We start from the raw sequence: 24,890 nt of genomic DNA, 5'->3' as shown, positions 1-24,890 counted from the left end.
GTTGCAGATTCGAGTTTTGCCAAGGCCGGTAGGACCGTGGAAGAGTTGGAAATCACTAACAAGCTAAGCTTTAAAAAAATGATTCATGGGGGAAGGGCTGAGTGTATCAAAATCATGTAAAATTTCTGTTCTTAGCAACATCCTTGTTATTAGGAATGATGACTAAACCGCCAGGATTATTCTGGACTGTAAGTTATCAAGAGCCCACTAATTTCACATTAAAGCCCATTGACTGCAACGGCGTGATTGAAGGGTTTTTAACAATTAACATAATCAGAAAATGAGCTGAGATAATTTTTATTCAACTCATTACTTTTTAATCATGTATTTCTTTTAATTAATATCTTCTCCGTGAAACATAGCACAAAGCGGAGCCCCAGTGCTGGCCCACGCCAGCCTTCGGGACTGAATTTGACATAGTCAAACATTCTAGCAGCCGCATTCATTGCATCTCTATTGTGGTGTGGGTGAAACAGAAAAATCTTGTCCAGAAGTCACCATGTTGTTTTGAAACACAATTTAAGGGGAGGAGGGGGCGGCGTTGGGATGGCACAAGCAATAATACTTGCTTGTAATGTCGACTTGACTTTTATTTTGGGGCGTCTTTGTTGGTATGTAGCCAGAGGGCTACAAATGGGAAGACACAAAACAGGAAAAAGGACAAGAAGATGAAAAGGCTGTGAAGAACACTTGGTTCTGGGTTGGAAGGGACACAGGCTGTGGCTGTGGGCATCTCGTACATGGACCAGCTGGCTGGACATTGGAGGCACAGACCTCGGCCAACCAAGTGAAGCCACAACCCACCCACCTAGCTGAGATCAGCTGGGCGTTCACCCATTCCCCACCTGACCTTCACTGTGCTGAGACACCAGGAAGGGGAAGTTCTTCCTGCTTCCCTAGCCTGCCCCATCCAAGCAAGACTTGGTCTTTCTCTGTTGCCCTCTCCGGGACCACCCTTGCCACTGTGAGCACCTGCCAGGGTTCGCCTTGCCATCTCGGTGCCCAGGCTAACCTGTCCCCTAACGTGTTCTGGTGTTCCCTAACCCGATAGACTGGGTCCAATTCAAATGTGTTACATCGGAAGGAGGACAGACATTGTTGGAGGCATAGAAGGTTCCAGCTTCCCTCTTGGCTGGCAGTGTCTCCCTTCACCAGTAGGCTCTCCCCTGCCCGAGGCCTCGCCCCTCCAGCAGCCTGACCGATGGGCGTCACCTCCTGTTTGCGGACCAGGATTTCCCAATCTGGAGCTGCATCAGCCTCGGAAAAAAAGAAACAAAGCCGACCCCTGGTGGAAGAAAAGGAAAGTTTAAGAATTGAAGGCTTTGGAAACTTCTTCGCCAAATGTCAGTGCAGGGGTGAGAAGGGAGAGAGGAAAGTAGAGGGAGGGGAAGGATAATAACAGGGGAAGAAGCAGAGAACAAAAGATGCGGTAGCAGCGGGACTTCTGAGAGAGCGGGCTAAGACACTATTTGCTGCAGTGTTAGTATGGTTTACCAGGCTTCCTAGGGGTCAGACTCTGGCCTTAAGACAAGACCTCCTTTCTCCCACTGGAGGTCTGGAAGATGGGCAATTACAGAGATCACATGAAGGTTGGATGCTCATATCTGCAGCTATGAGGACAGCACCTAGATTCCAGAATCTTCCCTGTCTTTCTTCTAAACAGATTTCTGCTGCAAGCCCCATTCCTTTGGTGTCTGGTACTCATATTAATTAATTAACTAACTAATTAATTAATTTGTTGGTCATGGGGCATGAACTCTGGGCCCTGTCCCCGAGCTCTTCAGCTTAAGGCTAGCACTCTACCACTTGAGCCACAGTGCCACTTCCAGCTTTTTTCTGCTAATGTGGTGCTGAGGAATCGAACCCAGGGCCTCATGCATGCCAGGCAAGCACTCTACCACTACTTGAACCACAGTGCCACTTCTGGTTTTCTGGTGGTTTTATTGGAGATAAGAGTTTAACAGCTTTTCCTGCCTGACCTGGCTTTGAACCTTGATCCTCAGATCTCAGCCTCTTGAGTAGCTAGGATTACTGGGGTGACCCACGAGTGTCCAGCTTGGTACAATTTTTTTTTGTCGGTCATGGGGCCTGAACTCTGGGCCTGGTTGCTGTCCCTCAGCTCTTCAGCTCAAGGCTAGCGCCTTACCACTTGAGCCACAGTGCCACTTCCAGTTCTTTTCTGCTTGTGTGGTGCTGAGGAATCAAACCCAGGGCCTCATGCATACGAAGCAAGCACTCTACCACCACTGTCAACTTCCCAGCCCGGTACTCATTTTTAATAGGGGTCATCTTGAGCCCAAAAGATAGAGGTATTTTCAGGCCCTAGCGAAACAGTGAGAGAACCACTGTAAATCTTTGCTGATGTCCAAGGCCAAACAGTTAAAAATAAAAGAAGAAAAGAAAGGTGACATCATAAATAAGATCTCACTGATTAGAATGTCACTGTTTAGCTGGGGTGAGCACTTGAGGTTAATCAAGGAAGTGCAAAGGATGGCATTTGTGTCCTTGAGCTCTTTTTAAAGCCTCCTTTCAATTCTTTATGGAGATGTGACTGGGTGGCTCCCTCTTCATCCTTCTTTATTTCCCATGATTTCCTGTGTGTATGGATATTCTGCAAGGACTTTCTTCTCACATCCTATCTCTCCTGCATCCAGACAATAAAATAAGCATTTTATTCTCTTGGAAACCATCTATCCATTCATTTGGAGCTTACCCTTCCTTTGAGGTAAAGTTCAAATACCACTCTTCCATGAAGATGTCCTTGTTACTTCTTCACCTTTCAACTCTTCCCATATCACTAACTTTCCCTTTAATTTTCCTCTTTGATCATAACTACCTCAATAAGTATATGTAACATTATATGTATATATATATATATATATATATATATATATATATTCTTTTTCCACTAGTTTTTGTTTGTTTTGCCAGTCTTGGGGCTTGAATTCAGGGCCTGGGCACTATCTCTGAGCTTCTTTTGCTCAAGGCTAGCACTCTATCACTTGAGCCATTGAGCCAAAGCCCTACTTCCAGCTTTTTCTGCTTATGTGGTACTGAGGAATCAAACCCAGGGGCTTCATGCATGCTAGGCAAGCACTCTGCTACTAAGCCACGTTTCTAGCCCCTTCCACTAGTTTTTAAGTACAATGCGACTGGTATTACCCACAGCATCGAATCCAAAGATCAATTCACAGGAATTATTTGTTGAATGGTTAACCATTCTCTGAGATTCAGAGTCTGGGTTTCTAAGCCACATCTAGGAGTGGTTGGCTTGGGAATAGTCTTTCTGGGATCTAGTGGGAACTATACTTCTCAGCAAGTAAGAACTGTTGCTGAAATGATGAGGTTTTATTTGAGTGTGCAAGAGCAAGGAACATCTCCAGCTGTGTTGTGATTCTCCACTGTAAGTGCAAACATGGAGGAGAGAGGACGCAAGATACGCAGAATACATGGCCCAAGCTTGCTATAAGGGCTACCAAGTCAACAAGGGATTCCTGGCCAGTGAATAAGTTTCAGTAGTCATACTCAGACCCAGAAGTAGAGCTGTGTGGACCCAACTCTTTGTCTGAGAACTGTATGTCAAAACTCTGACCTGAGAATCCATTACTTCCCAGCAAGCCCTAGGTCTTTCAAGCTCCAGACTTTTCACAGTCCATTTCCTTCTCTACATCTCCAACATGATCAGATTACAAATCTGAGAGCCTTCCTCTGAAAGCATATGCTGGGACTTTTGCTTTGGATGCTTGGCTTGTCTCACTATGTTTCTGTTTTTCTCTACCAGGAAGGCCCATAGAAAATGCTGATAAAAAAATATAGTGTCAGTCTGGTACCACTGGCTCAAGCCTATAATCCTAGCTACTCAGGAGACTGAGATCTGAGGATTACAGTTCAAAGCAAGCCTGAGCAGGAAAGTCTGTGACTTTCCGATTAATTAACAGAAAAGCTAGAAGTGGAGCTGTTGCTCAAGTGGTAGAGTGCTAGCCTTGAGCACAAAAGCTCAGGGATAGTGTGCAGGCCCTGAGTTTAAAACCCAGGACTGTCACAAAAATAAATAATAAAATCATTTGATTCATTTTTGGATAAATAAACTAAGGTTCACAGAGATTAAGTGGCTAGTTTAGAGTTTCCCTGTTGTTAAATGAAAGGGATATAAATTCAATTATGGGGATTTGTATACCTATATTTACAATATTAGTGAACATATTCTATTCAGAAGAGATGAAAGATGCCTTCTTGTTAGTCCTTTAGTATCAATGAGAAAACAACTAAATTTAAGTTTGAGGGTTGGGAAGGTGGCTCAGTGGTAGAGTGCTTGCCTTGCATGCATGAGGCCCTGGGTTCAATTCCTCAGTACCACATAAGCAGAAAAAGCTGGAAGTGGCACTATGGCTCAAGTGGTAGAGTGCTAGCCTTGAGCTGAAGAGCTGAGGGACAGCGCCCAGTCCCAGCGTTCAGGCCCCACAACTGACAAAAAAAAAAAAAAATTGAACATTTCCCTTCCATCTCTAACATAAAACAAATTATCACAATGTTCTCAGCTGGGCCAAAAAAAAATTAAAGGTCAAGCAAATGATAATTACAAAGAAATGGAGTGCTTCCAATTTTACTGTAGCAGACACTGCAATTTCTATTCATAAGCTTATATATATTTATATATTTAATGTATCTTACTGTGCCTTTGTTGGATGTCTGTAGGGATGTGAGTGCTGATTCTGGGTCACAGAGATGGCCACAAGCAATAACAATCAATCCAAGATCTGCCATTACTTGCTCCATTTGAGCTCTTAGGTAGCTTATCAGAATCTAGGCCTGGATACACTCAGGTTAATCATTCCAGTCCTTAGCACAGGTATACCAAAGGTGCTTAATTATTTCCTCATGATGAGGGTAATAACTAACAAATTCTATATAAAGTCTATTCTATCATATCCTTAATGTACTAATAATTATAAAAGCTGGGCTGTATGTTGTGTTCCCAATCTTAAAGAAAATGCTAGGAGGCCACTGAACACACCTATAGCTCAGGCTCAATCAACTTCTTTTAGGAACTTATTTGATGAGCTATGAAGGGAAGGATAGGAAGGGCTTGTGCCTTTTTAAGAGACAAGAGATAAATAATTCTTCTTCCTCCTCCTTCTCCTCCTCCTGTCTGTTGTAGAGTTTAAATTCGTCCCTGAGCTCTTTTGCTCAAGATGAGCACTCTACCACTTGAGCCCCAGTGCCACTTCTGGTTTTCTGGTCATTAATTGGAGATGAGTCTCACAGACTTTCCTGGCTTTGAACTACTATCTTCAGTTCTCAGCCTCCTGAGTAGCTAGGATTACAGGTTTACACCTTCCTTCCTTCCTTCCTTCCTTTTTCTTTCTTTCTCTCTCTCTCTTTCTTTCTTTCCTTTCTTTTTCTTTTCTTTCTTTATTTTTGTGACAATCCTGGGGCTTGAATTCTGGGCCTGAGTGCTGTCCCTGAGCTTATTTGGCTCAAGGCTAGCATTCTACCACTTGAGTCACAGAACTATGTCTGGCTTTTTCTGAGTAGTTTATTGGAGATGAGTCTCATGGACTTTCCTGCCCAGGCTGGCTTCAAATTGCCAGATTTCAACCTTCTGAGTAGTTAGGACTACAGGTAGAGCCACCATCGCCTGGCTTAGGTGACATTCTTTATCAGTAAAAAATACATTTGTGTCACTAAACTCCCTGTACTTTTTTTTTTAAGATTTAAAATACTGCTGGTATGTGTATATGTGTGTGTGTGAGCATGTGTGTGTGTTGGTTCTGGGGTCTGGGCATGGTCTCTAGGTTTTTGTTTTTGCTCAGGGCTAGCATTCTCCCACTTGAGCTACAGCTCCACTTCTGGTTTTTTTTTTTTTGTGGTTAACTGGAGATAAGAGTCTCCCAGACTTTCTGCCTGGGATGGTATTGAATCATGATCCTTAAATCTCAACCTCCTGAGTAGCTAGGATTACAGACTACTGGTATCCAGACTGTGACTGCTTCTTAAAAGAAACTAGAGTGCATTTTCTGACATTCCCAGAATGGCACAAGGAAGGAAATCCATGTTCCTAGAGTTTTTCTTTTTTAAAAAATTTTGGTGGGGAGCTGGGAAGGTGGCTCAGTGGTAGAGAGGTTGCCTTGAATGCATGAGGCCCTGGGTTCGATTCCTCAGCACCACATAAGCAAAAAGAAAAAAAGCCAGAAGTGGTGCTGTGGCTCAAGTGGTAGAGCACTAGCCTTGAGTTGAAGAGCTGTAGGACAGTGCTCAGGCCCAGAGTTCAGGCCTCACAACTGGACCTCCCCCCCAAAAAATAAATAAAAATAAAAAATTTTGGTGGGGGCTGGGAAGGTGGCTCAGTGGTAGAGTGCTTGCCTCACATGCATGAGGCCCTGGGTTCAATTCCTCAGCACCACGTAAGCAGAAAAGGCTGGAAGTGGTGCTGTGGCTCCCCTTGATCTAAAGAGCTGAGGGACAGCGCCCAGGCCCAGAGTTCAAGCCCCATGACCAGCCAAAAAAAAAATTGGTGGTATTGGTTTTGAACTCAGGACCTTGTACTGGCTATACAGGTGCTCTACTGTTCAAGCTACTTTCACTTCCAGCCTGATTATTTTTATTTCTTAACAATAGTGAGGCTGCAGTATGCAGTTATCAGCAATCAGTGCTGCTGTGAAAGTATTCTGTGGAAATGGTTAATATCTACCAAGAGATGACTCTCAGCAGTGCACGTGGGCCTCATCTCATCAGTGGACAAAACAAGCAATAACTGAAGTTTTTTTTTTTTTTGGTCGGACATGGGGCTTGAACTCTGGGCTTGGGTGCTGTCCCTGTGCTCTTCAGCTCAAGGTGAGCGCTCTACCGTTTGAGCCACAGTGCCACTTCTGGTTTTCTAGTGGCTTATTGGAGATGAGAGTCTCACCGACTTTCCTGCCTGGGCTGGCTTTGAACCATGATCCTCAGATCTCAGCGTCCTGAGTAGCTAGGATTACAGGCATGAGCCACCGGCACCCGCTAACTGAAGCTTCTTAAGAAGAACTGTTGCCTCAAAATTCTGTCCCACAAATTTCAGACTGGCCAGGTGTCACAGTATTCTTATTTATTCCATAAATAAATCTCTTTATATCTTATTGGTTATATTACTGATACAATCTGCTTTATAGTGAACAATTCTTTTTGTTGCTTTGTTTTGGTGTTGCTATTGAACTCAGGGCCTGGTAAAAGTTAAGCACACTCTGCTTTTGAACATTATGTGTAGAACATGTTGCAGATTAATATGGCTTCTTTTGATTTGGAGTTTTATTAGTGTAGAACTTTAACTGGCATGCCAGGTGCTGGTGACTCACGCCTGTAATCCTAGCTACTCAGTAGGCTGAGATCTGAGGATCTGGCTTAAAGCTAACTGAGGCAGGAAAGTCCATGAGACTCTTATCTCCAATAAACCATTCAGAAAACCGGAAGTGGTGCTGTGGCTCAAGTGGTAGAGAGCTCACCTTGAGCTGAAGAGCTGAGGGACTGCACCCAGGCCCAGAGTTCAAGCCCCACAACATAAAAAAGAAAAAAAAAAAAAAAGAACTTTAACTGGTAGATGTACTTACTCTTTATTGGCCAGTAAAGGGCTTGAACTCAGGGCCTGGGCATTGTCCCTGAGGTCTTTTGCTCAAGCTTAGTGCTCTACCACTTGAGCCACAGCTCCACTTCTGGTTTTTAGGTGGTTAATTGGAAATAAAAATCTTGCCAGGCCTGGTGCCAGTGGCTCACGCCTGTGATCCTAGATACTCAGGAGGCTGAGATCTGAGGATTGTGGTTCAAAGCCAGCCAGGTCCAGGAAAGTCTGGGAAACACTTATCTCTAATGCGCATCCCCACCCCCCGAAAAACCAGAAGTGGTACTGTAGCTCAAGCGCTAGCCTTGAGCTGAAGAGCTGAGGGACAGTGCCTAGGCCCAGAGTTCAAGACCCTTGACCAAAAAAAAAAAAAAAGTCTTGCCAGGTGCTGGTGACTCATGCCTGTAATCCTAGTTATTCAGGAGACTGAGATCTGAGGATCACAGTTTGAGGCCAGCCCATGCAGAAAAGTCCCCATGAACCTCTTATCTCCAATAAACTAATCAGAAAAAAACAAAAGCAATGCTCAAGCAGTAGAGTGCTGGCTTTGAGCACAAAGAAGCTCAGGGATAGTACTCAGGTCCTGAGTTCAAGCCCCACAACTGACCAAAGAAAAGTCTCAGACTAGGCTGGCTTTGAATCATAATCCGCAGATGTTAGCTTCCTGAGTAGTTAGGATTATAGGTATGAGCTGCCAGCACCTGGCTTGGCAGATATTACTTTGAAGGCTAATGTTTTAACATCTCTGAACAAAAGCCATAGATCAAAAACTGGGTGAGTGCAAGGGAAGGGTGACATTGTCCAACAAGAAATATACTTTTTAGCTGACTTAGGTTACTGTGACTCCTTTGTATCACCTTTATAATAAAAAATTGAAAGCCATAGATTAATGGTTTATCAAAAAATAATAACACATAGCATCAAGAAGCATGTACTGTACTCTGGAATCTCATGCTAAATACACTATGTGTGCATCTTTAGCTCTGCTTTTTTTTTTTGGTGGGGGGTGACTAAGACAATGATAAATTGATAAAATGAAAAGTTTTGTGTTTTTAATGATAGAAATTTATTATTGAAGCACTGCCTCAAAACAATTGAACCTGTGATTAGAAAGAAAAACTTAAAATCAGTCATACTAGACTGCAGCAATGTTTCCTCATTCAAAGAATTTATACTCAGAAATCCAACATACAAAGAAGTTCTTTGACTAAAACAGTATTTTTGTGAGAGTGCACCTAGGGTTATTGTAACACAGTGTCCACGCTTAGCCAACAAATGTATTGTCTCACCTATCTGAATGTAGAAGTTTGGGATGAAGGTGTCCACAGGCTGCTTCCTTTTGTGGGCTGTGAAGGGAAGAACCTGTTTATGCCTCAGTCCTTGGCTTGTATAAGTCTAGATTTTCCTGTATTGTTACACTGTCTTCCTTCTATGTGAATCTGAGTCCAAATATTTCCATTTTTGTGAGAATACCACTTATCTTGAATTAGGGTTCCCTCTAAATGACCTCATTTTAATTTGATTACTTCTGTCAAGAGCTTTTCTCCAAATCAGGTCACATTGTGAGGTACTAAGGGCTAATACTTTAACTTAGGAATTGGAGTGGGATTCGGGAAGTAGAATTTCCCAGTCAGACCGAGGATTTAGTGGAGTGACAGAATTACTTGCAGTCCTGGAACATTTTAACTCAGTATTGAAAGTATCCTGTCCCATCATAGTTCTAAATGGATTTTGCCGAGAAGGTAGCCGTTTTATTTATTTACTTATTTAGTCAGTTGTGGGGCTTGAACTCTGGGCCTGGGTGCTGTCCCTGAGTTCTTCAGCTCAAGGCAAGCGCTCTACCACTTGAGCCACAGTATCATTTCTGGTTTTCTGGTGGTTAACTGGAGATAAGAGTCTCATGGACTTTCCTGCCCAGGCTGGCTTGAACCGTGATGCTCAGATCTTAGCCTGCTGAGTAGCTAGGATTACAGGCATGAGCCACCGGTACCCGGCAAGGTGGCCATTTATAAAAATTGTTCCCAAGGAGATAATCTATAAATGCCTGAAAGCATCTATGGCTTGATTTTGCCAGTACATCTCTAACAGCACTTATGTGAAAATTTAATGTCTAGGCCGTTTCCAATCCTTTAGCTTGGAACATGCCCTCAGCTTCTTACATTTCCTTGTCAGAAGAAATATCATGGACATTAATCTGAATCCTGTGTCCTCAAAGCACTTGAAAAGCTTTCCATGACTATTGATTCATGTAACCACCTTTACTTCAAAGCCACAACAGATTGTTCATTACCATGTGCACTAATACTGGATTTCAACTGGTCAACACTTCAACAATGCTACAGCTCACTATGGAGCCATTGACCACACTAGACTAACAAATGATGGATGATCTATCCTTACCTGGTATTGTGACTTCTGAAATTCTCAGGCAGAGATAAGGTCCAGAACCTGTTTTATTGTCTTTAAAATATTAATTTAATTGTTTCCCATAAAGTCCCTGAAATAGAAACAAGGCAAGAATGAGAAGGCAGGGGAACCTGAATCTCAAATGACTGATACTGATATATTCTATATTCTGCAGAGTGAGTCTTTCCTTTTCTTCTTCCTTCATCTTTCTTCTTTTCTTTTCCTTCTTTCCTTCTTATCTTCCTTCCTTCCTTTCTTTTGCCAGTACTGGGTCATGAACTCTGGGCCTGGGCACTGTCCCTGAGTTCCTTTGGCTCATAGCTAGCACTCTACCACTTGAACTGCAATTCCACTTCTGGATTTTTTTGTGATGACCTGGAGATAATCTCATGGGTTACCTGCCAGGGCTGGTATTGGAAACAGTTCATAAAACACTCATGACCTCAAAGTACAATGGCTGACTTGTGGTATAGATCTGTTCAGGAAATATCTGGCCAGGCCTGCAGTCTTACAGGGTCATATAGTTCCTTCTATGTCTAGCTGAATCTCCTATTAACCACTAGTACAGAATGTACACATTTTTTTCCATTCCTAAAGTTACTGTATAAGTTTGGAAAATTTACTATAATTAATTAGATATACTTACTAATTTGGGTCTATCAAAATATATTCCTTATGACAAGTTTATACTTATGAAAATTCAAATGTTAATGCTTACTTTTAAGGCTTCTTTGTGCATTATTTTAATTTTTCCTTTGTGTGTGTATGTGTGTATAAGCCATTTTATGAGAGCCATTTTGATTTCCTCTTAGAGAAAATCCAGTATAACAGTGTTTCTTTCATTTCATAATGAATGGTACAATTAAGATTTAATTAGAAGCACACTAGTAAGGAAATTGAAAGCTATTTTGAACCGGTAAATGAAATGTTAGACTTTCAAATTGCTTACATGTTGCCACCCTCCCTCCTTAGAAAGCTACTATATGTAAACTTAATTTGAGATGGAGCTGTTTAAAATAGCATGATTGTGTGGTACACTAAACTCCTTCCTTGTCATGTGTCCACCAAAAAGAGCCTGTTTTTTTTCTAAAGAAGAAAAACTCGCAGATGCTCCAAAGAAGAAAATAATTTTCCGTACATTTGCTTTACAAAGAACATTCTGTACATGCATTTTAAGGGTGTGAAGAAAACCTTACTCTCCTTCACCTTCCTTCTTTTTATTGCCTCACAAAGAACATTTAAGAAGTGATTTGTCCATCATATATGAACAGATTTTGAATAAATACCTAGCTTTATATTTAAACAATGCTTTGAAAAAGTAATGTGAGAATTTAGGTCTTCATTTTTGCTTCTCTCCTCATAAACTTTTCTTCAAATTTAGAGGTATCATACCTCAGAGTAACATGGAGGGACCAGTTCTAGTGATTTGCAGGTGTGAGCCTTCTCATTTGACCAGGGCTTACTCTTCTGCAAGGTGGATTGGAATAGCAGTGTAGTAGAGAGCTACAAGCCTTGTAAGGGGAGATAGAAGAGCTCAAGACTGCTTAAAATGACCTGTTGAGCCGGGCGCCAGTGGCTCACACCTGTAAATCCTAGCTACTCAGGAGGCTGAGATCTGAGGATCATGGTTCAAAGCCAGCCTGGGCAGGAAAGTCTGTGAGACTCTTATCTCTAATAAACCGCTCAGAAAACCAGAAGTGGCCCTGTGGCTCAAGTAGTAGAGCGATAGCCTTGAGCTGAAGAACTGAGGGACAGTGCCCAAGCCCAGAATTCAGGCCCCACGAACGGACCCCCCCCCAAAAAATAAATATATATATATAGCTGCCTAGGGCTTGAAGGATTTCTGATAGGCTGGACTATACAAAGAAAATTAATATCTTTGAAATCTTTCCTCCTCATTTTGTTCATTACATCTGGGCCCAGGGGGCCTATTCACAGGATGAAAAGAGAAATGACCAAGTGTTCAGGATGGCTATAGGAATCAGAAATTGCAGGCAATCCTGCACATCTAAAATCTTGATATTCGCAGGATGGCCAGATGCCTACTCCAAAGGCAGAATTTTATATTTCCAGGTCTCTGTCACTCAAACAGTATGTTACCTAATTAATAGAACTTCTCCTAATTGGGTAGATGGTTATTTTAATATATCTTAAGAGGAAAATGAAGGATCTTCCAGAGATTATTTTAGAGAGATGACTACTTACCTTAGATTTAAAGACTTCTAGGAAAGATGACTTTGAGCCTTAACTTTCTTTCTAGTCTCTAGAATATAACCAGAGTAATTTCTCCGAGGAAGATGTTTTATCCTCACTAAAACCCAGGTAGAGGTTTAATTCTCCCAATGTAATGTTGTTGAGAGGTGGTAGGGCCTTTAAGAACTAGTTAGACCAGGTGCCGGTGGCTCACACCTGTAACCCTAGCTACTCAGGAGTCTGAGATCTAAGGATCATGGTTCAAAGACAGCCGGAGTAGGAAATATGTGAGACTCCTGTCTCCAATTCTCCACTAAAGAAAGCCTGAGGTGGAGCTGTGGCTCAAGTAGTAGAGCACTCTCCCTGAGCACAAAAGGTCATAGATTGTACCCAGACCCTGAGTTCAAGTCTAAGGACTGGCGCACGCGCGCACGCATGCACACACACACACACACGCCAGGAGTTGATGGCTCATGCTTGTAATCCTAGATCTGAGGCTCACAGTTCTAAATTACCCAGGGCAGGAAGATCTGTGAGACTCTTATCTCCAATTAACCACAAGAAAACTGTAAGTGGTACGTGGCTCAAACAGGTAGAGCACTATCCTTGAGCAAAAGAACTCCAGGACAGAGCCCAGGCCCCAAGTTCAAGCTCCAAGAGCTAGTTAGGTCATAGAGGATTTATGCTCATGAAGGAATTTAATGAAGCTCCACCAAAAGGAAAGCAGTTCTCTACCACAGGAACAGGTCATTGAAAGGGAACCTGGCACCCTCCTCACTTTCATCTGTGCACTGTTTTTTTAGCACATGCTCACTTGTTATTCAACTTTCCACCATAAATGGAAATAGCAGGCTGGTAATGTGGCTTAGTAGTAGAGTGCTTACCTAGCATTCATAAAACCCTGGTTCGATTCTTCAGTACCACATAAAGAGAAAAAGCCGGAGTTGGTGCTGTGGCTCAAGTGGTAGAGTAGTAGCCTTGAGCAAAAGAAGCTCAGGGACAGTGCCCAGGCCCTGAGTTCAAGCCCCAAGATGGGCCAAAAAGAAAGAAAGAAAGAAAGAGGAAGAAAGAAAGAAAGAAAGAAAGAAAGAAAGAAAGAAAGAAAGAAAGAAAGAAAGAAAGAAAGAAATGAAGGAAGGAAGGAAGGAAGGAAGGAAGGAAGAAAGAAAGAAAGAGCACTAGTCCCAGAACTAGAGCAGATGTTGGCATCTTGCTCTTGGACTCCCAGAACCATAAACCAAAATAAACCTGTTCTTGTTTAACCACCTTATATCATGTATTTTGTTATAGTAACAGAAAATGGACTAGATGGTATTTATTCAGAATTTATTTAACCAACTGTTTGTGTATGTGTTAAATGACATTTTAAATCATAATCATGATTTGTTGCTTATGGTTGATATAATTTCATTCTAAAGCAGAAAATTTTGATGGTTTAGATAGTCTATCACAGCTTTGTGCCAGGAAATTTATTATTTTCTTGGAACTTTATGAGATATTTGCAATAGCTGATAGGGCTTCAGTTCTAGACATCTCTACATGTCTAGGCCATTCAGGCTGGAACTCACTGGTTTATAGGATGGAAACAAATAAGTCGCTGCTTGCAATTATGGTCATTTCAGGCACCAGAATAGATGAGTTGAATCTCTATAACATTCATCTGGGTAATTTATATACCTTTGCATGTCAAGTTGGATCAAATCCAAGAATCAATGGAATCTTTTTCTATGGATAGCCTTGATAAGCTGTCAAAAATTATACACATGGTATGAATTGAAGGGGTTCACAAAGGTCTAAAGGCTCAAAAATTCCTCCCTTTCCCAACTCTACCTTAATAGCATTCACTTCCTTTTTCCCAGAAAGAATGACTGGCAGAAAGCCAGTGCTGGTTCTGGGTCTTGAACTCAGGCCTGGACGCTATTCTTGAGCTTTTTCACTTAAGGCTAGCACTCTACCACTTTGAGCCACAGTTCCACTTCTGGTTTTGAGTGGCTAACTGGAGATTATTAATTGGGGACTTTTCTGCCCAGGCTATCTCTGAACCAGATCCTCAGATCAGGTTCAAAGATCTCAGCCTCTTGAACAGTAATTTTCTAAATAAAAGCAGTAATGGCCAAAAAAAAAAAAAAAAAAAAGATCTCAGCCTCCTTGGTAGCTGGGGTTACAGGCATGAACCACCAGTGTCTGGCTAGCAAGCCACTTTTTAAGATCAATATTCCATTAGATAGAAAGAGAAGGTCTTGCAAAAGACATCTAGTAGACTCACCACCAGGTCAGTCCCTTTTCTCTGTAAATTTCTCCTTTTCCTCCTTATCCACATGGTCAAAGGATGACCTGTCAGAAGCTCTGGCTATGCATCATAACCTTCTAACTTCCATTTTGGCAAGAATTTGGACTGAGTAGGGAATCTGAGAAAAATGTAAAATGAGAATAAGGGACATGATCTTTATCTGGGTTGAAATCTTTATTACAGAATATAAAAAGTGGGGTTTGTGTAGCTTTTTTTCTGCAAAGACTGGGGGAAAAAAGAATACATGGAATGGAACAAAGACATGAGAGTCTGGTGCACACTTCCACTTCCATTCTGTGGCATGGCCTTGGTTTCATCCTATCATGTCTCACATTTTTTTTTCTGAAGTAAACTTGAGCTGGTTTCTTTTTCTTTTTTTCCTTTTCTTTTTGCCAGTCCTGGGGCTTAAATTCAGGGCCTGGACACTGTCCTGAACTTCTTTTGATCAAGGCTACCGCTCTACCACTTGAGCCATAGCACCACCTCCAGCTTTTTCTGTGTATGTGGTAGTGAGGAATTAAACCCAGGGCTTCATGCATGGTAGGCAAGCACTCTACCACTAAGCCATAGACCCAGCCTCTAGCTTCTGTTTCTTAAAGCCAAAAAGAGATCCAACAAATAGTCTGTCCTAATGGGATTCTATTGGTCAGTTCCAGAGTAATGTTATCACTTTTATCAGATCATCCATTAGTTTTCTTCAAATACAAAGTGAACTGAATCTCTGAAAACCAAGGAAGACCAATAAGACAAAAACAATGCCCTATGACAGTCAAAATGCCATCCTCACTTAACATCTGAGTAGTACTATATATATATATAATGTGTGCACATTTCTTAGCTGAAGAACAAAGTGATTGAATAGTTGTAACAGTCTTTAAAATGTTATCAGATTAATTAGAGGGAAGCGACAGACAGCCATATCCTTCATGATATTACAGCAAAATTTGGGAGAGAAAAGTCCTTCCTTTTTGTGGAAGAAAAAAAATGACCTTTTCAATAATATTATCATTCAAACATTGAAAGTGTAATTCTCTATACTTCAGAAAAAAACTGTGGTGGACACAGCTGGAAAGGACTAGACAATTAAAATACCAATCAGAACAGGGGAGTTTAAATGACTTGACTTGAATAGAAAAATTTGAGCAGAATTAGAATTGGAAGGAAAATAAAATAGCTCATAAAAGAAAAAAGAATTTTAACATGGCCCTGTGGAAGCAAGCATTGTAGGACGATGATAACAAGTGGTACTTGTTCCAAATACTGCCTTAGGTAAATTCAGGAACATCCATTTCTCTGAGATATGGACATTCGCATACTCCATCTTCTATCTGCAATATTTGCTTTTTACTGCATCTGTTATGAATGCTGTAAATATGACTTATTTATGAAGAATTCTTAAAATTGAGTGTTTTAAAAAAGGCATACTGTATAGAAATTATGTTTTGCTGGTTTATTTAAAAGTCTTTATGTCCAAGGAAATGAAATTACAAAAAATACTTCGAAACTCTCAAGCATACAATTCATGTGTAGTTATTAATACTTGAATAATTGATGAGATTTAAATAGTGCAATCATTTTATAAATAAGGTATCTTCATGAGTCAGAGTTCTCCAGAGAGAAGTAAAACCAATAGGAGATGTATAGTTAGATAGATGAAATTTATTGTAAGGAATTGGCTCAGATGGTTTTGGTGCTGAGAAGTCCCAAGATCTGCAGCCAGCAAGCAAGAAGCCCAGGAGCCCCCATGTGTAGTTTCTGTCTGAAAACCAGTAGAAGTAATGGTGAATGTTTTAGTCTAAGGGCCTTATTTCTGGGGCTGGGAAGGTGGCTCAGTGGTAGAGTGCTTGCCTTGCACGCATGAGGCCCTGGGTTCCATTCCTCAGAACCACATAAGCAGAAAAAAAAAAAACAAAACCCAGAAGTGGTGCTGTGGCTCAAGTGGTAGAGCACTAGCCTTGAGCTGAAGAGCTGAGGGACTGTTCCTAGGCCCACAGTTCAGGCCCCACGACTGACAAAAAAAAAAAGACCCAATATTTCTAAGGTAAGAAAAAAACCGGTGTAGCAGCTTGTATAAGCAATCAAGCAGGAGTTGTTTCCTCTTACTCAGCCTTCTGTTTTCTTTTCAAGCTGAGACTTGCCTACATTGGGCAGAGCAATCTGCTTTACTTAATCTAACAATTAAAATGTTACTCTCATCCAAAAACACCCTCACAGACACACCCAGAATAATGTTTATCAAATAAGTTAACCATCAGAAGTCCACTCCTCTTAACTTGGCCCCTATTGAAATATTCAAATAAAGACAATAGCAAGATCATAATTTTACCCAATATGATATAACTATCTACTTACAACTGAAAATGCACTAAGTCCTACACTGGAAGAAGAGATAATATCCTTAAGTAATGTTTAATCTTCTTTTGGTATCCCATAATTTAACACTATGATATAAAATTATTAAAAGTTTAAATATTAAATATAGTCTCAAGTGGTGCTGTGGCTCAAGTGGTAGAGAGCTTGCCTTGAGCTGAAGAGCTCAGAGACAGCACCCAGGCCCAGAGTTCAAGCCCCATGACCGACCAAACAAACAAACAAAAGTCTCAAAATAAAACCAGCCTAAGGCTGGGAAGGTGGTTCAGTGGTCAAATACTTGCCTTGCATGCATGAGGCCCTGGGTTTGATTCCTCAGCACCACATAAGCCGGAAGTAGCACTGTGGCTCAAGTAGTAGAGCACTAGCGTTGAGCTGAAGAGCTGAGGGACAGAACCAAGGCCCAGAGGTCGGGCCCCATGACCAACCCAAATACACACACACACACACACACACATACACACACACACATATATATGTACACACATATATATATATGAATATATATATATATATTTTTTTTTTGCTAGTCCTGAGGCTTGAACTCAAGGCCTGGGCACTGTCCTTGAGCTTTTGTGCTCAAGACTATCACTCTACCACTTGAGCCACAGCTCCACTACTGGCTTTTTGTTGGTTAATTAGACTCACAGACTTTCCTGCCCTAGCTGGCATTGAAGCGTGATCCTCAGATCTCGGCCTCCTGAGTAGCTAGGATTATAGGTATGAACCACCAGTATCTGGCTAGTCATTATATCCTATACGATGAAAACAAGAGAGGGAAGAAAATCAAGATATCACATATACATTTGTAACAAAATAAAGAAGAATATCTATGATTTCAGTTTTGTTTTAATCATAAGGCTTGAGTTCAGGGCCTGGGAGCTGTCCCTGAGCTCTTTTGCTGACGGCTAGCATGCTATCACTTTGAACCTCAGCTTCACTTTCTTATTTTTTGGTGTTTAATTGGAGATAAGTGTATCACAGGCTTTCCTGCCATGTTTGCTTTGGACCACCATTTTAAGATCTCAGCCTCCTGAGTAGCTAGGATTACAGGCCTGCGACACTAGTGCTTGGCTTGTTTTTATTTCTGTAGCTAATCATACAGTCATGGCTGGTACTTAAAACTACTTTTTTTCTATTATATATTGTTTTGTCTTCAGTAAGCCCATTAGCTGACTGTAGTTCTTTGACCTTGTGGGATGTGCCAAACATTCATACCTGAAGAGTTTGTACCCTTTGTAATTCTGGCTGGGTTGTAGTTTCATGGACTTTAAGGGAATTTCATACTATGATATGTTCTAAAGGGTCTTCTATGAATTTCAGAGGTACTCTTTCTTAATTGCATTATGAACCAGTTCAAGATCAATCACCCTACCCAGAGAAGTAAACCCTTTTCTTTGCCTATTGGCCAAGTAATATGAGAAGTACAAAGTGGCTAGTTTAATGGAATCTTTGCTGTTTCCTGGTGGAAGAGTTTTGCTTTTGAAATGAAGATTTCTAGGTCAGCAGAAAACGAAGTCATGGAAAAGATTAATACAATTTTTGCTAGTGGATAAGAAGGTATGATAGTGAGTGATGCCATTCTTATTTCTGTCCCTTAGATCTTAGATCTGTGAATTATGACTGTGGGAGAAAGCACTATATATTCGCATTCAATTAATAGCAGTATTGTATTATATTAGGAAATAGAATAAGCAATCAGATTTTGGTTACTGATTATATGCATTTCTTTAGGTGCATATACTCATACATATTTTCATTTCCTTATGTAGAAAATATTAAACTATGTGGATACAAACGCGAAGTTCTATTAATTTTTAATCTGTTGCAAATAAACATTTACAACCAGATAGTCTGTCAGGTAAACTTAATTAAACTTCATTGTTAACAAAAGTCTCCTAATGCTGAGGCTATAAATAATTTGGAGTGAGAGGTTTGGAAATGAGATTAGCCACTGGAGCAAATTTATGAGACATCTGTCTAAGTTTCATAAATGAATAACATGACTTGCAGGTTCCATGTTGTAAGGTCATTCTGTTTAATCATGTAAATTTATGGGCATTTGCAGTTAAGTTAAAGTGTTGTTAGTTGTTTTAATTTTTGCATATTAAGAAAGTAAAAACTTGCCAGCCCTGGTGGCTCACGCCTGTTATCCTAGCCACTCAGCAGGCTGAGATCTGAGCATCTCGGTTCAAAGTCAGCCTGGGCAGGAAAGTCTGTGAGACTCTTATTTCCAATTAACTACCAGAAAACTGGAAGTGGCCCTGTGGCTCAAGAGGTAGAGCGCTAGCCTTCAGCTGAAGAGCTGAGTGACAGCGCCCAGGCCCAGAGTTCAGGCCCCTCGATGACAAAAAAATTTTTTTTTAAATTTAAAAAAGAAAGAAAAAGAAAAAGAAAAACTGTTTCCACCAATCAATGTAAAAAGCATTTAAATGTAAACAACATAAAGCAGGTGTTTACTGTGGCACATAAATTTGGTGTAACAAATGCACTGTTTTATTTTTTTTTTGTAAGAAGTTGGGCCAGTTACTTCTTAGTGCACAAATATAAATTGGACACAGTTCAAATTCTCCAAGAGATTATCTCCAAGAAATGACAAAAGATACACATTCTGACTTTAATCAAGAGTGAAGTTAAGCCAGACACTGGTGGCTTATGCCTGTAATCCGAACTACTCAGGAGGCTGAGGTCTGAGGCTCATGGTTACAAGCCAGCATGGGCAGAAAAGTCCTTGTAAGACTCTTACCTCCAATTAACTACTCAAAAAACTGAAAGTGGAGTTGTGCTTCAAACTCGTAGAGGCTAGTCTTGAGCAAAAGAGCTCAGGGACAGCACCCAAGCCCTGAGTTCAAGCCCCACAACTGACAAAAGTAAATAAAGTTAGTCAAGTTTAAGATATCTAGAACAGCATGTTGAATGAAAACTTAAATCTTCCTTTCTCTAAAATCTCACTAGGATGAAATTTATAAAGGTTTTGTTTGTTTTTGCTAGTCCTGGGCCTGAACTCTGGGCCTAGGCACTGTTCCTAGGCTCTTTTTGCTCCAGACTAGCACTCTACCACTTGAGCCATAGTACCTCTTCTAGCTTTTTCCATGATGAACTGGAGTTAAGAGTCTCACAGACTTTCTTGTCCAGGCTGGCTTTGCACTGTGTTCCTCAGATCTCAGCCTCCTGAGCGGCTAGGATTATAATGAGCCACTGGAGCCCAGCTTTAAAATTTTTTTTTTTTTTTGTTGTTGGTTATGGGGCTTGAACTCTGGGCCTGGGTGCTGTCCCTCAGCTCTTCAGCTGAAGGCTAGTGCTCTACCTCTTGAGCCACAGCACCACTTCTGATTTTCTGGTGGTTTATTGGAAGTAAGAGTCTCATGGAGGGGCTGGGAAGGTGGCTCAGTGGTAGAGCGCTTGCCTTGCAAGGCCCTGGGTTCGATTCCTCAGCACCACATAAGCAAAAAAGAAAAAAGCCGGAAGTGGTGTTGTGGCTCAAGTGGTAGAGCGCTAGCCTTGAGCTGAAGAGCTGAGGGACAGCGCCCAGGCCCAGAGTTCAGGCCCTACGACCGGACCCCCCCCCCAAAAAAAAAAAAAAAAGAGTCTCATGGACTTTCCTGTCTGGGCTGGCTTTGAACCATGATCCTCAGATCTCAGCCTCCTCAGTAGCTAGGATTACAGGCATTAGCCACCGATGCCTGGTGGAAAAAAAAGATTTTAGAAAGAGATATTGGGTCCAGTGCTGGTGGGTCACACCTGTAATGCTGGCTACTAAGAAAGGTAAGATCTGAGGACTGAAATTCAAAGCTAGTAGAGGCAGAAAAGTCTGTGAGACCCTTTTCTTCAACTAACTACTAAAAAGGTAGAAATGGAGCTATGGCTCAAAGTGGTAGAAAACTAGCTTTGAGCACAAAAGCTCAGGGACATCATCCAGACTCTGAGATCAAGCCCCCAAACTTGAATGAATGAACACACACACACACACACACACAGACACACACACACACACAGACACACACACACAGACACACACACACACACACACACGAGCCAGAAAAACAGCATCCAGACTCTGAGATCAAGCCCCCCAACTGGAATGAATGAACACACACACACACACACACACACACACACACACACACACACACACACACACACACACACACACACACACACGAGCCAGAAAAACAAAGGAAGAGAAATAAAAATATTAAAAGGTAGAAAGCAGATGGGCTAGCAATAACTTATTTAGCAGAAATAAGAAAACTAGATTCTAAGCTTGTACCAGAAAAACAAAAACACAAAATCTGAATTATAGAATCCTCAAATCCTCCAGGACATAGAAGACATCAAATACTTATGAATGAGCAGTATGACAAAGTTTACAATGACCCCTTCTACAGTTCTGTCCCACACTGACCCAATCAGAAAAGGCCTGAAGTTCAGTGCTCCAAAGAGAGACAGAGTGAATCTGGACCAAGAATCAGAAGCATATTTGGAAAGCTTAGGCATTGGTGAAAACAAGAGAATCATTTTCCTTCTTTTACTTCCTTTCAGTCTATGTGTATGTTTATCTCTGAGATGAGTTTCTTGTTCACTTTAAACATTTTTATTTGTAGTACAGGGGATTGAACCCAGGCCATGTTAAACAGGGGCTTATCTATTTAAGTTTGCCCCTAGCCCTGAGGTGAATTTCTTGTAGACAGCCAACAGTCATATCTTGTTAATTCATCAAGTCAGTCTACATTTTTTTGGGGGGGGGGTCCGGTCGTAGGGCCTGAACTCTGGGCCTGGGTGCTGTCCCTCAGCTCTTCAGCTCAAGGCTGGTGCTCTACCACTTGAGCCACAGCGTCACTTCCGGCTTTTTTCTTTTTTCTTATTTGGTGCTGGGGAATTGAACTCAGGGCCTCATGCATGCAAGGCAAGCACTCTACCACTGAGCCACCTTCCTAGCCCCCCAGTCTACATTTTTTAGTTGGAAAATAAATATCATTTATATTTAGGATAATTATCGGAAGGTATGTAATAATGTTCCCCTTCCAGTTTAATGGCTTACTGAGTTAATAGTGCTTGATTATTTCCTAATTCTCATTAGTATATCAACTCTCCTGGTGACATTTTGCTTTCCTGAGAGACCATGATTGTGCATATACCTCTTTTAATTTAATTCTGCAATTCTGGCTTGCTGTTGATAAATTGCTTTTAGCTTATACTTAATATGAAAAGATTTTGTTTTTTCTTTTGATTTTATTTATTTTTTTCAGTCATGGGGCCTGAACTCTGCCCCTGGGCGCTATCTCTCAGCTCTTCAGCTCAAGGCTAGCACTCTACCACTTGAGCCACAGCATCTCTTCTGGCTTTTTCTGCTTAGGTGGTGCTGAGAAGTCAAACCCAGGGCCTCATGCATGCAAGGCAAGCACTCTACCACTGAGCCACCTTCTCAGCCCTTTCTTTTGATTTTAAAGAATAACTTTGCTAAACATAGTAATCTTGCTGCTGTTTTAGAATTTAAAATACATCAGCTCATGCTGTCCTGGCCTTCAGGGTTTCTACCAAGAGGTATGATGTTGTCCTGGTAAGTTTGTCTTTGTAAGCCATGTGGCACTTTTCTCCTACAGCTCTTGGTAGTTTTTGTTCTGTTGTATTGGCATTTTAACTATTATACGACATGGAAAGGTTCTTTGCTATGATGTCATGCCTATTTAGGAATCTAAATGCGTCCTGTTCCTAAGCATCTATTTTTTTCCTAGGTTTCAGAAATTTTCTGCTATACTCTCACTGAATAAGTTTTTAATGCCATTGGTCCATATCTCAGTTTCTTCTTTTACATCACCAGTTCCTAGGTTTGATCTCTTAATTATGTTCCAAAGATCTTGAATATTGTCATGATTGCTTTATTGCTCTGACTAGTAATCCCTCAACCTTGTCTCAAATCTTTCATATTCTTTCTTCTATCTGGTCTAACTTTTGGTGATGCTTTCCATCGAGTTTTTAATTTGATTTATTTTTTTCTTTCCAGAGCTGACGACTAAACTCAGGGCCTTGCACTTGCTAGGCAAGTGCTCTTCCACTGAGCTAAATTTCCAACCCTTCTTTTTCTTTTTTTCTTTTTTTTTGGGGGGGGAGGTCCGGTCGTGAGGCCTGAACTCTGGGCTTGGGCGCTGTCCCTCAGCTCTTCAGCTCAAGGCTAGTGCTCTACCACTTGAGCCACAGCGCCACTTCTGGTTTTTTTCTTTTTGCTTATGTGGTGCTGAGGAATCAAACCCAGGGCCTCAGGCATGCAAGGCAAGCGCTCTACCACTGAGCCAGCTTCCAAGCCCTTGTCTTTTTTTTTTTTTGCTGGTCGTGGGGCCTGAACTCTGGGCCTCGGCACTGTCTCTCAGCTATTCAGCTCAAGGCTTGTGCTCTACCATTTGAGCTACAGCACCACTTCTGGCTTTTTCTGCTTATGTGGTACTGAGGAATCAAACCCAGGGCCTCATGCATGCAAGGATTTCATTTCCTAAGATTTTCATATCCAAGATTTCTTCTTCTTTTTTTTCTCTCAGAATTTTTCTTGAGTATTTTGTCCAAATGCTGAGTTTCTTATCCAAGTATTGAATTAACTTGTTTACTTCCTTCATTCGTTTATTTTAATCCTCTCTGGAGTCATTGATCCTTTTTAAAACTAGATTGAACTTCTTTTTTAATATGTCACCATTTTTATTGACAAGTGGCCATTTTTGTGAGGGTGGGGAATCTGATCTCAAAACAATATTCCACATAAGGCAGAAATTGCCATCATGACCGATATTCAAAATATCCACAGTCTTGCAAGGCTCACATAGTAAACATAAAATCCTTAAGAATCTATACAGATAACAGGTATGAATACTGAAGTACTAGGATAAATTGATGACACAATTAATGAGCTTAATTAACATTCCTTTTAGGAGATTTAACTCAATACAAAAAATGTGCTTTTAACAAAGTGTTGTATCTGTTCTGCTATGTCACAAAAACAGGCTGCGAGGCATATAAATACTCCAGTGCCTTGCAAAACTGCAATAAAATACAACTATAAATAATACTGAAAAAAGTTTACCATCTGACAAGTGGATAATATTTTCAAGGCATTTACTTTGCAATATTCTAAGCTTTTCACATTGACCACATTCACTGTAGTCCTTGCTGCAAGGGAGGCATAGAACCAGTTGTTTTGGCTAAAATAAGTCAAAGTCATTGCTTGGGTTCTGCATAAAAGTGACTGTATTAAACAGTCTAATGGCAATCACTGATAGGTTACTAAAATGAATGCTCTCTCCTTGAGGAAAATGGCTAAAAGACAGTGCCGAGGCCCTCAGTTCAAGACCTAGAACCAGAAACCAAAAAACAAACAATAAAAAAAGTTTTCCAAGTCCTTGGCCTTGACCAAGTGCTATAGGGATCCAAAGTAGGATGTTTCCTACAATTGCCATGGGCCTGTCATAAACGGGGAGTTGAAGGGGATTGGATTTGCCCAGGATTTCTTGGATTCTATCATTGAATGTGCAGCATCTGAGAAGCCTCACAGTTCAGGCAAACCTGCAGGTTGGTCTCGCCCAGACCTGACCCAATACAGTTGCCACCAGCCACCTGTGGCTATTTACATGAAATGAAACTGAAGATGCAGTTCTCCAGTCTCTGCGGCGACCATTTCCAGGACTCAACAGAAACACATGGCCAGTCGTTACCATCATGGCAGAAAGGCATCTACAGTTGAGGCCACACGTTCCAGAATCAAGTCCCCAGGCTAACAAACACCACGTGACACCCAGCCAAGGCGCACCTGTCTTCGGACTTCCGGGATACTCACTAGGCTGGGCGCAGATTGTCCGTACAACTTTCAAAGCCTTGGCGGGCGTTCAGAAACCAGATTCGGAAGCTGTAACTGTCCTGGGTGCTGGGCGAGTGCTTTAATGCCGACAGCGACCTCCATGTCTGCTGCAGGGTCGCTGTGTGGGTCTGAACTCACAGCCTCGCCATCCCCAGCGTATAAGTGGGCCCAAGGCGCGCTCCCGGGCTGAAGGGGGACGA

The 24,890-nt window shown here is 41.4% G+C and overlaps 1 long non-coding RNA gene across 1 annotated transcript; it reads right to left on the bottom strand.

The window, feature by feature from the left end:
* Nucleotides 1–280: 280 nt before the first annotated feature.
* LOC122118338 lies at nucleotides 281–24,871 on the bottom strand. The gene is made up of 3 exons (XR_006149337.1): nucleotides 24,670–24,871; nucleotides 9,992–10,088; nucleotides 281–1,285 (listed from the first exon to the last, which is right to left on the bottom strand). It is a non-coding gene; the product is annotated as an uncharacterized LOC122118338 (long non-coding RNA).
* Between the last annotated feature and the right edge of the window lie 19 nt (nucleotides 24,872–24,890).

This window comes from Dipodomys spectabilis, unplaced genomic scaffold (assembly GCF_019054845.1).
Source record: "Dipodomys spectabilis isolate Male_0828 unplaced genomic scaffold, ASM1905484v1 ptg000001l, whole genome shotgun sequence".
Lineage (NCBI taxonomy): Eukaryota > Metazoa > Chordata > Mammalia > Rodentia > Heteromyidae > Dipodomys > Dipodomys spectabilis.
This window is presented reverse-complemented; position numbering and strand designations above follow the sequence as displayed.